The sequence below is a fragment of the Monodelphis domestica genome, chromosome 2, assembly GCF_027887165.1.
Source record: "Monodelphis domestica isolate mMonDom1 chromosome 2, mMonDom1.pri, whole genome shotgun sequence".
NCBI lineage: Eukaryota > Metazoa > Chordata > Mammalia > Didelphimorphia > Didelphidae > Monodelphis > Monodelphis domestica.
Genome location: NC_077228.1, coordinates 465,541,890 through 465,553,131, shown reverse-complemented (window position 1 = coordinate 465,553,131; position 11,242 = coordinate 465,541,890). Strand labels below are relative to the sequence as shown.

Below are 11,242 nucleotides of genomic sequence, written 5' to 3'. Positions count from 1 at the left end.
TTCTTTTAATCTAGGCAATTTATATATTTTAAAAATATTTATCCATATCACCTAGATTGCAATATTTATTTCCATATAATTGGGCAATATAGTTTTAAATAATTACCTCAATTTTCTCTTCATTAGGCATGAGAATGCCCTTTTCATTTTTGATACTATTAATTTATTGTCTTCTTTCCTTTTTATAATTACATTAACCAGTACTTTATCATTTTTTTTGTTTTTTCAAAGTATCAGCTTCTAGTCTTATTTATTAGTTCAATAATTCTTTTACTTTCAATTTTATTAATTTCTCCTTTGATTTTTAGGAGTACCAATTTGGTTTTTATTTGAGGATTTTAAATGTGTTCATTTTCTAGTTATTTTTTTTAATTTGCATGCCCAATTCATCAATCTCTTCCCTGTCTGATTTGTTGATATATGTACTCAGGGATATGAATTTTACCCTGACGACTGCTTTGGCTGCATTCCATAGATTTTGATATGATGCCTCCTCATTGTCATTCTCTTCAATGTAATTATTAATTATTTTAATGATTTGTTTTTTAGCCAGCCAATTTTGGAGAATCACATTATTTAATTTCCTTTTATATTTTTTATTTGCCTCTCTATGTACCCTTACTAATTATAATTTTATTTAATTAATGTGTTGAATTAAAGGTTGTATTTATTTTTCTGCTTTTTTGAATTTATTTGCAATGATCTTATGCCTTAGTACATGGTAAATCTTTTTGAATGTTGAAATAAGGTAATTACTTGAGTCTAGTCTATCATGATGATAGAGGTTTGTCTAGTACTGTATTCTGTTTAGCTTATAACAGGCTGTAGGTTGATATGTTGGCCTCACATGCCAATGTTGAAGGTTTTAATGTTATCTGACTGTTTACATGATTATAATGAAACAGTATTTTGGTTTATTAACTTCTTTCAACACAGGGAAGTGAAAGAGGACAAGGGAATTGATTCCCTAATATATTTCCTCTAATTCTCCTCTATCCTGTCTATGGATTTCTCACAAAATCCTCCTCTTGTCTTCTTACTAACTCTCTTATACTTTCTGTCTTAAAAACCTAACCCTATCTGGCTTCCTGATATACTGGCCCTCCAAACTTGATGGTTGATGACTTCATAGTTTATCAGTAGCAGATTGGATTTGATCTTTGAGTGGTTCATCCTCTTGGGCCTCAGCCAAAATGGTTCTGGCCTCTCTCTCACACAGATAGGACACTGGGCTATGGTATAATTTTTCTTAGCTGTCACAACACTTAAACACCAGATCTCAAGAATTCAGGTAAAAGGCTAGATTGAACACAAGGTGGGCAGTATAATAGGAAATCAGGATCTCTCTTGAAGACACGATGGCTGGGTGATTGATTCATAGAAACAGGACAAATGGCTTCCTAAAGAAAGATGTAAAGGATAATTTTAGCATTGTGACCTAAACTATGTTAATTATTTGGTTGCCATGGATATCCCAAATATAAAAAAAAATATAACCTAATCAGCTGGAAATTTATGGTGATTTAATTGATATAGTGGAAAGAAATTAAGAAGAAGGTAAAAGGAAAGGGTTAGTATTTCTCCCGCCTGGCTAGTGCGGGGCTAGTTTTCCAAGAAAGGTAGGAGCATGAGTGAGACCAATGCTCTTTAAGGTACCAAAAGTAAAAAAAAAATGAAACTCCTGCATAAGGAGCCATTCCTATAATAGTAGGCATCAATCCTCTGTAAAACCCAAGAAAACCACCTTCCTTTGTATAAATTGTTTTGAATGCATGAACAATTCCTGTGCATGTGTGTTCTCCTTTCACCTGGAATGCCAGACGAATTCTAATCATGTCAAGTGGGTAAGTACAAATGATTGCTGTCATGCCTTCCATGGAGGCAGCCATTAGCTGATGTACATGTCCAGAAATCCCAAGTTTAGTGGTAATTAACTTTTTATAATGGCTAAAGGACACAATGAATTAAATAAATTCCCATATGGGAAGATTCTAGTCATCATTGCTCCATTTCCTTTATACAATCCAAGATACCCTTCTTTTTTAGGGACAGCACACAAGGTAGAAAATACTCCACCGAACCGGACAATAGCTGTAGCCACACTAAGATGCCAAAAGGCCCAGCACGCTGCCACAAGCCACCTCTCTGCCACCAAAGGTCTATGGAGTCTTTCAATGTCTATTTTGTCCTGTTGTTCAAGAATATCAGGATAGTTTTCCTGAATAATTTCTTGTAATATGATATCAAGGCCTCTGTTTTTTTTTCCAGGTTTTCTGGTAGACCAGTGATTCTCAAGTTGTCTTTCCTAGATCAGTTCTCTAAGTAAATTGTTTTTTTCAGTGAGATATTTCATGTTTCCTTCTATTTGGTCATTATTTTGACTTTGCTATATTAATTCTTGCTGTCTCATGAGATCATTACCTTCTACTTGCCCAATTTCAGTTTTTAAAGAATGGTTTTCAGTTATGATCTTATGGTTTCCTTTTCTATTTGGTATGTTCTGCTTTTCTTGGTTTCCATCAGGTCAATTCTGGTCTCCAATTTGCTAATTATTTTAGGGGATTTCTGTGCCTCTTTTTCCAAGTGGGAGATTCTGTCTTTTAAACTGTTATTTTTTTTCTGAATTACTTTAATTTCTTTCTCCCACTTTTCTTCCCATTATTTCTCCATCTTTTTTACTTGGTTCTTTAACTCTTTCTTGAGTTCCTCAAGAACTTATGACCAATTTTCTCTCTTTTTGGAATCTTTGGATGTATTTTCTTGTTTGTTGCTCTCTGCTGTCACCTATGTACTCTGCTATTATTCTCCATAGAAGTTTTCCAGAGGCAGAGACTTTTTCTGTTGTATCTTATTATTTTTAGAGGTTGTGAATTGTAGTTCTTGAGTGTTGGTGGCCATTGCTGTGTTAGTTTTCTCTTCCTTTCTCAGCCAGAACTCTGAGTGAAGAGGGCAGGCAGCAAGCAGTTTTTGCCCTGAGGCTAATTTTCTAGTCTCTGCTGCATCTGCTATGGGCAGCCTGTCTCTACCCAATCTCTGTGTCAGCACTCCATACTCCTCAGCCTTGGGTCCTATGTCTGGCCACCAAGACCTTGCACTATTCTCAGGGGTAAATCTGTGGTGCCCTCAGTCAGCCCCCAAGAACCTAGAGATTTCACCTTGCTCTCTCTGACTCTGGCATGGTAGGTGTTGTGAGGTAGGGGTGATGAGCTCATGCTTTGGGAGGTGTAATTTTACCCCTTTATAGTATGGAAATGCCCAGACCCAGTCTACCTTTAAAGTTGCTCTCTGCAGCAGAGCCCCTTCACTCATCTAATATTTATTTTTGTCCTTTTGAGATGCTTTATATTAGTCATTTGTGTGAAGTCCCTTCCTTATACTCTTTAGCCATCTTAGCCCAGAAGTTCTATTCTCATTTTACAGATGTGGAAACTGAGGCAGATCAAGGTTAAGTGACCTAAAGGTTATATAGCTAGAAAGTTTCTAAGGCTGTTTTAAAACTCAGATATCCCTGACTACAGGTCCAGCATTCCATCCACTATATCACCTGGCCACCTCAGAGAATGGAACATTCCCTATTTGCAAGGAGATGAGTGAGAGATTGACACATTTAGACAACATGTTAGAATGATATTATGGAGAACTTAAAAGAATAGGCTGAGGAATGTAGATTTTATACTCAAGCTATTAGGAGCTTTACTTTTTTAATTAGACATTTGTCTTAGTAAAATTTGTTTTTGACAGGTGTAAGCAGGATCAGTTAGGAAAAGGAAAAGACTAAAGCAGGAGGACCAGTTAGAAGGCTATTCCAATAGTGCATTTGAGATTAAGTGTCTTCTCTCCCTAACTACCTTGTATTCAACTGTCTTGCATTTATTTCATATTTATTCTACATGTATTTATGCTACACACACACAAACATACATCTGCTTTTTTATCAAACAGAATGTAAACTCAAGAATAAGTACTCTCTCTCTTTTGTATTCCCAGAAATTGGTTCTTTGCCTTACATATAGTCAGTACTTAAATGCTTATAGATTGATGGCTATGTATTATGGTAAGTGGAGAAATGAGGATGGATTTGAAAGATATGTTTTACGAAGAACAAAATGAAGACTTGGCAACTATTGCATATGAGAACTGAAAAGAAGAAGTTGTAATCTTCTAAACTACTCTCTCTGTGTCCAGAAAATTATTTTTAATATGTAGAAAATTTTGTAAGGATAAATTGAAACATTTTCTCTCCAAAACACATTCTCTCACATGTTTCCAGACACTCTAGAATTTATTATTCATTATGACATTAGATAATTGTCATCGGTAAGCATAATTCCACAGTTTATGAAGAACCTCAAAAAGTATTATAGAATTTTAAATTCTAAGCCTTTCCTAAGAATTAAACAATTTATCAATCAAATAGCTCTTACTGGTCATCAGTTATGTTGTAGATGTGGAGGATACACAGATAAAAATTAAAACAATTTCTATTTTTCAAGGAGCTCCCAGTCTATCAGGATGACAAGACACATGCATATAGGCATATGCTAAATAAATACTAAATAAATTAAGGTGAGAAAAACCCAATAACTAGGGCATTCTTGTTTTTTTTTTTTAATTTTCATTACAAAACCAATAGATTCTCAGGAGAGAGAGGCCTTGAGCTGCCTCTGGTATCCCTGAGAAACAGAACTTGTTTGGATAGTGATTTTGCCGATGACCTTGCGTGATGCTACTGTCTAATCTTGCTGATGCAGCCATAACAGGAAATTGTTTATTGGATACAACGTATTTCAGTTAACAACCAAAGATTCACTAAATAAGATAAATCTTTGCCATCTGTTCTTGGTTGAAAAATACATTGTAATAAACAGAGCTTGATATTGAGAAAATAAGGTTTTTATGAATTTCTCCCTAGTATCATTATGCCAGAGGTGCAGTGATGTGAAACTTAAAAGCATATTCATTTGTTTTCTATCCTACTAGATCTCAAAAACCACACCTTTAATGGCTTTTCCAATGCTGAACTGATTTTCTCTCTCAGGCATAGTTGACTATTTCCATAGAACTGGAGTCAGAGTAGGGTGATCAGGGCTTTGCTCCACAGTCATGAAATGTTGGTGTATGTATTCCTTTTGCAGGAGAAAAAGCCTGAGCTCACTTCCTCATTAGCAAGAACTTACTCAATTGTTGAATGAAGAAATAGATGGTGCTTTTTATAATGGTGCAAATATTTTTCTCCAAATGGCTATTCTTTAAAGAATTCCAGCAAACTTTTATTTAATAAAAGGCTATCATTATATTTTATGATTTATGATTATTATATTAATGATAATATTATATACATATATATAATATCATCATCACAGCAACATAAAGTATAGCAACCATCAGACAAATACTATTAGTCAGGCTAACACTCTTGCCTCTCTTCTTGTCATAATTTAAAAAGATACATCTATATCTTTACTTCACCCTTCTACATTCTGTTGCTGCTACAAACACTATATATTAAACTTGTTTTTGTGGATTACCTCATCACCACAAAACGAAATGACAATTCAAAAATTTTAGTATTAATAATAACACTTCCTGCTCTGATGTTTCCATTATTAGTAAAAATATAAAACTATCAGGTGAAGCATTTTCTCCCACTTGCCGCACATCATAAGAAAACAGAGCCCCAGCCAGGTTCCATGTTGATCCCTCTCCATCCCAGTATTCCTCTTAAAAAATCCCCAGGAATGACCAGATGGAGTTCTTGTATGCCTATCCATAGAGTTCAGTGTTCTGGGGTTTTTCTACCACTTCTCAGAATCACACAATCAAAAATATTGCATTAGGAAAGGCTCTCAGAGACTATCAAATCCCACGCATGCCTGACAGAGAATCCCTTCTATGATTTCAAACCACTCATCCTTTCATCCTAATCCAGTGAAATTCTTGACTCTGTCCTCCTACAAATCCTCTATAGAAGACCTATGCAATAGAGTATAGTCCAAAGTCTTTGAAAATTCCCTGGTTATTCACATGCCACTTCAGCCGTACCCAACTACTGCCTACATGTTTGTTTCAGCTTCAATTCTAATCATACGCTTTCTATATGATATATCTTATTACCTTCTTTTTTACAGGTCTTCATTGGTAAGCAACCTGCTTTGCCCACCAGGAGATTCCCCATTTCCCCATATATTTTCATCCACTTATGTAATAAATAAATAATAAGCTTATTTTTTCTAAATTCATGATACTCTATATCCAAGCCCTGCTGTGAAGACATATCATATGATGCCATATCAAACCTGTCCATCACTCCAATGTGCATAACTTTCCCAGTTACAACCTTTCCCCAGACTGACAGCAGTCTTCAATGAAAGTGAAATATTTAGGAAACATTTAAGCCTAACAGTCATGGAGAAATGACATGGTCAGAAAAGACGATGGAGATGACTCTTTATTTGGCATATTAGGTGCACTGGATATTTTTTAAGTTTTCAGCCTTAGACATATAAAAATGTCAAACTACCTTCTAAGCCACTAAGTTGCCCTGGTGATTTTGTCTTGTCTGTTTAAAGTCTGAGGGAGCATTAATGTTTAAATCACATTTGGAGAAATGATTTTACTGCAGTAGGTTTTATATCCAGGATTTGGTATTTTCTACTTTCGCCAAAGAAAATCTCTAAATGACAAAGACCCAATTGAAGAAGTTAATGTTTCCTCAAATGTCTCCTCTACTATTGTTAGGTAATTAATCCTATTACAAATTTCATTCAGAAAGAAGCGTTTTCATCTTGATACACTTAATTGATGAAATGCTCTTTTCAGCTAATACATTATAAGTGTTCAAGACATATCCCAATAACTAGTGCACTAATCCACTGGATCCTTTTTTTTTTTTTTGAAGATGTCTTCATGTCATTGTCATGCTCAAAGAGATTATGATTTAAACTTTTCCTGATTTACATTTGCCCTTATGCTAATCTCCAGATAATTAATTTTTTCATCCCTCTCATTTCCCCTTTACCTCCCCCACAAATTTTTCCAGTTTTTGCATGTTTTAATGTATTTTAATTCTTTCTAATGACAACACCCTTTAAATTAATTAAGAGAAGTATGGGTTCTGGCAAAGGGGAGTAATAGAACAATTGGAATTAATTACAGTAGAGTAGAATATTATGAGGCTGGTTTTGGATCCTCAATTTTAACAAAGACATTTAAAACCTGGAGAAAACCAAAAGGAGGGCAATCTGGATGCTTCCATTATATTATCAGAACTTTAATTCTCTGGAAAGTGACCGTCTAGTCCAGCCCACATTCTGTTCCCTGAAAAATGTTCAAACAAATACTTCAAACCCTTCAGTCTTTTTTAAATGATCTCCAGTGTCAGGGGAAACTTACTTTCCATGTAATCCCAGTTCATTTTGAGGTAACTCTAATTATGGTGGCAGCATGATGAAATTAAAAAACAAAACAAAACAAAAAACCAAGCAAACATGGGATTTAGAGTGAGAAAAGAGTTTCTAATACTGGTTCTTCTTGCTACCTATGTTATTTGCTTTCTCCAGGCCTTAGTTTCCTCATCTATGAAGCTAGTCAGTTAGACTGTACAACTCTCTAAGATCATTCTAGCTTTAAATGTATGATTCTAGGAATTTTTCATTTCACACATAAGTTTGCATCTTTGCAACTTTCATTTATTGTTAGTTGTGTCATCTGGGTTCAAATAGAGCTCAGCTAATCCCTCTTCCAAATGATATATTTGTATTGTATATTGTATTATATATATAATATGCAGAATTCTTATATTTATAGCGAGTTCTATCTCTCTCAAGGTTTCTATTCTCTGAATTAAATATGCCATATTGCTTTACCAAAGACATTTATGGCATGAACTTAGGCAGTTTTTTTTAATCATTTTGCTCTAGGTTTGGGGTTCTAGAGCTTAATCATCTCCTTTCTAAAATATGCTACCCAGACTAAATGTGATTCTTCAGATCTGATCTGACTAAACCAGACTTGTTAGACTGTCACCTCACAAGTCCTAGTAGCTGAAGACTACGTTAGCTTTCTTGTATATCTCTGTGCTGATGCATATTGAATTCATGGTCACACCTCCCTTTGAGCAACATCTAGACAGACCTCTGTGGAAACATGCAATCTATATAGGTAACACACATAGCCTCTAGAAGTAATTACAAAAGACAAAATAAATAACTTTGATTACATGAACTAAATAGCTTCTGCACACAAAAAATAGTTTACCTAGGAATATAAGGGAAGCAACCAAATAGGGAAATTGCCTTAAATTTCTATGATAGGTAGGTATGTATGTGTATCAAAGAAATAAGAACAATCGAATACCTCGAAGAATAAATGCAGCTCACAAATTAATATCTTTTGATGCCCTTTTGCCTATCCTTTTCCAAGAAATCCTTTGATTCCCTCCAAAAAGGGAATAGGAAATCAGATCCATGAGGATGAAATATCTGATCTCACACAGAGAGGTAATAAGCTATAATTACATCTATCTTCCCCCTAAATATGACTAGTCTAGGTTCAAACCAGGGAAGTGGTGCCTAAAGCTATATATCATAGGCTTTATTGCTGCCAAAAAACTAGTTATTCATATACCATACATAATCAATAGCAAATAAATCCATTCATCCAAGCTGATAGCAAGCACAAAAAGAGAAGTTATACAAAATGAGAATATGCCAGAAAATATACAGAAAGAATGAGTTCTCCTTCTAAGAGCAATATGTTTCAGTTAAACCAAGAAGAGAATCCCAAATTTTTCCCAAGGGGACATTCCCCAAAGTCTCTAGAGTAGTGAATTGAGAATAGTGGCTTCAAGATGCCAGTTTTTTCCACATGTTGGTTTTCCCCTAGAGTTATTGAATTCCTTCAGGGACTTTTTGAAGAGAATCTCAATCTGTGTGTGTTCTTTCTTAAAGCTAAGATGCAAAATAACAAGATTTCTCTTCTCTTAAGCTCTTACCAACTTCAGTCCTTAGTCACAGAATGTTAAGTAATCATCCTCCACCAATAAGGAGTATCTTACACAAATGGGATTGACAACTCTATCCTTTCTTAATTAAGAATACAACTCATATCCGTAACTATGGAAAATGTATGATTTGCTCCTCTTCTAATTGTTTTTATAATATAACCCTTAATATTAAGATCACATATACATTGAAAATGTATTATAGAACATATTTAAAGTGATTGGTTCAAGCCTCATTTCTACAGACTTCTTTCAAGATTTCACATTTCTTAATCAAGTTGGGAATTCTTTATCGTTTATCATGTAATATATATTTTCTGGTATACCGAACACTGAATTATTTAGCTCCATTGTTTCTGATTCTCCCTTGTCTAGTCTGTGCTATTGATTTCTCTAGTTTTTTCCTTTTAATCCAGTATCATATAGTTTTGATGGCTACTGCTTTATAATATAGTTAAAAGTCTGAAAGTGCCATTGCTTTCCTCATCTTTACTTCTTTTCATTATTTTTCACAATATTTTAGATCTTTTGCTTTTCAAATGGATTTTGTTATTTTATCAAAATCTATAAAGTATCACCTTGGTAATTTTATTAAGAAGGCATTAAAAATGTAAATTATCTTTGGTAGTGTTGTCATTTTTATTATATTGGTACAACCCAACTATGAACACTGAATATTCCTCCAGCTATTAGATTAATCTTTATTTAAGAATTTTGTAAATAAATCTATACATGACTTTTAAGTGCATTAAGTTAATTTCAAAATATTTTATGAATTTTGTAGTTACTTGAAATGAAGTTTTCTTTCTATTATATATCTTGAGTATTATTATTATCATATCAAAATACTTTCAATTTTTGAGGGCTTTAGTGGGCTGAGAAGGTGACGCAGCAAAGCATTGTGGAGTGCTTAGGGTGTGTTAGAGCACAAAAGACAACACGGTCATACAATGCAGCTGAAGAAGTCTCCAGGTGTAATGACTTTTCGTGCCACAGGACACAGGCTTCCAATGCCGAGAGAGTGGGACTGTCTCTGTGCATTGACTTTTCCACTTAAATCTCCTTCACGCACAAGTGTTTTTGTGCATATTCATCTACATCACAGATGAAAGTGCACAAAGACAAACGTCATCCTCGGTTATGGAGAGACTACTACTACTATACCACTTCTAAAACTATTGTTTCATTAGTCTTTTTTATGATTCTCTAGGATTTTTCAAGTGTACCATCACATCATTAGAAAATAGAAATAATATTATTTTTCTCTTTACCTTTCTTTATGCCTTTAATTTATTTTCTCTTGCTTCATTGCTATACTTCCAGAATTACATCACATACTAGTGGGGAGAAAGAGTACTACTCTTTGTAGGGGAAAATACTAGTTTATCCTTTTTGCATATGATACTTGCTTTTGATTTTAAGTAGATACTTTTATGAAATTGAATCTTTATGATATTAGTCCTTTCAAAGCTAAAATCTATAAGGACCTTAGGATAAATGAGTGTTTTTCTTTAAAAGACTTTTCTGAATCAACTGAGATAATCATGTGTTTTCAAATTTTTTTTTCATGTGATTAATTTCTTTGATGACTTTCCTAATGTTAAACGATTCTCACACCACAGCACCATTTCAATTTAGTGGTAGTGAATTTCTTAGATAGATTGCTATAGTCTCTTCAACAGCATTTTGTTAAACATTTTTTATCAATATTCATTAGTGATACTGCTCAAGGTCTCCTTTTGTGCCTTATCAATGCATGATTTAAGTGTTAAAACTCTATTTGTCTCATAAAAATGAATCTAGTAGAGTGCTTTCTTTCTCAATTTTGCACATTAATTTTTTAGTATTGATACCAAATTGTTCCTTAAAAGTTTGATATAATTATTCTGTGAATTCCTTAGGACCAAAAGTTTTTCTCTTGCTATTTCATTAAAATAAATTAAGCAAAACCATCTGGAAACAAAATGCTGTCACTACAACCAAAAAACTATCCATTTATTTATAATAAATTTCACATTATTTTATTTGGCTTAATTTTCTAACCTGCCAATTTTTTATCTCTGGAAAATAATATATTTATGCTCATACCTACCTTTGAATTATACAAAGAAACATTGATGCCAATGATACCTATGTCTTTATTGGGTGTTTTTTAGGTCCAATAGCCTAAGGCCAACCATAAATTCCTGAGTAAATGGAGACAACCTTCTGATTTGAATGAAAATCATAAATGGTTATTCT

At 33.8% G+C, this 11,242-nt stretch overlaps 1 pseudogene; it reads right to left on the bottom strand.

The window, feature by feature from the left end:
• Positions 1 to 1,591: 1,591 nt before the first annotated feature.
• Positions 1,592 to 11,242, bottom strand: part of LOC130456957 (solute carrier family 25 member 16-like) — a 49,267-nt pseudogene continuing 39,616 nt past the window's right edge.